This window comes from Mus caroli, chromosome X (assembly GCF_900094665.2).
Source record: "Mus caroli chromosome X, CAROLI_EIJ_v1.1, whole genome shotgun sequence".
Classification (NCBI taxonomy): Eukaryota; Metazoa; Chordata; class Mammalia; order Rodentia; family Muridae; genus Mus; species Mus caroli.
This window is the reverse complement of record NC_034589.1, coordinates 94169624-94171171: the sequence shown is the minus strand read 5'-3', so window position 1 is coordinate 94171171 and position 1548 is coordinate 94169624.

Here is a 1548-nt window from a genome sequence, read left to right as displayed (position 1 = left end):
TGGAGATAAGAGTGTTATTGTTTATCTCCATATTACAGATGAGCGAGGGAAGGCTCAGATAATTTAAGTAACCTCCACAGAGTCATATAGATCAAGTGGAAGACTCAGAATACAACCCTAGGCTATGTTCTTAACAATTATAAAATACAACCACTTACTGTGGTCCCCTAACTGAAATGTGAACACTGAAAAAAATCAACACTACCAAACCAGACTAAATGTTGCTGGAAGCCTCCTAGAGCGATCCTTGCTTTATTCTAGAATGAGACTGTTGTCATAGATGGTCCTAAAAACCTCAACAGTAGCTGAATTCACTTGCTAGCATTCCTGCCTAGACAAGGGCTGGCTGAGGAGCAAGCCTTTTTAACCTGCTTTTTAGTCACACTGCCTTCTGTTTCAATTGCTTCTGAGAACAAGGTGAAGGCATAGAGCTGGGTCAGTTGGCCTAGCTTTGGGACCTCAAGAGGCCTCAATATTAGAGGTAGAAAGATATGGACACTTGAATTACTTTCTAATTCTTGGTCTCCTCCTCCCCCTCCCCCTCCCCGTCCTCTTCCTCCTCCTCCTTCTTCTCCTCAATTGTGCTTGGGCTGGAATGCAGGACTTGCAAAGTATATTCCCATTACATCTTTAGCCTTTGGGTTTGGGGAAGAGGGTTTTGCCAGGTAGTCCAGTCAGGCATGAGCCTCACTAGGTAACCCAGGCTGACCTTGAATTTACAGTGATCTTCTTGCCTCCCAAGTGCTGGGATTACAGACATGTACCACCATGCCTGGCTGGTTCTGACTCTGGTTTGTTGGCTGGTTTGTTTGGAGTGGGTGGGTCTTTTGGTGTCTGTCAGTCTCAGTTTTCTCACCTGTAAAGGCCAACTAGTAATCTCTCCTGCATAGGGTTATTGTGAGGATCAGCAGGATACTGTATGCACGGGAACATTACAAAGAGGATATTCTTAGCAGTGGGGCTTGTTTACAGACAAGAAGATGTCATTTCCCAGGGAAAGCTACCCAGAAATGGAACCAGGGAAGATAAGCTCTCTTCTTCTGCCGTTATTATCTTTCTCAGAGCTCTAGCTTTGATTCTAAGCTTTTGCATCCACCAGGCCACATCCATGGCTCTATCTGACCGTGGGCACTGATCATCAATGGCTCTATCTGACCACGGGCGCTGATCTCTAGAGTTCAAGGGCTTGGGCATATTGAAATTTACCAGAAGTGTTTCTTTGCCAGCAATTTCCCTTTGTCATTTTTGGGGTTCATTTTCAGTTTTAAAATTTTTATTATATTTATTTACTTGTGTGTGTACTTGTATGAACATAAACATTCCACAATGAGTGTGTGGAAGGTTTTACCTTCCATTATGTGGGTCCTGACCAAACTCTGGTCTCCAGGATTGGTGGCAAGTGCCTTTAGCTTCTGAGCTATCTCAAGGGCTCTACATTTATGGTTTTTCATATGAATTTACAGGTTTATGTGGTGAGTTCAACAAGGCTAAATACACACAGAGTCAGAGAGGGGGGGAGGGAGAGAGAGGTGGAGAGGGAGAGGGAGG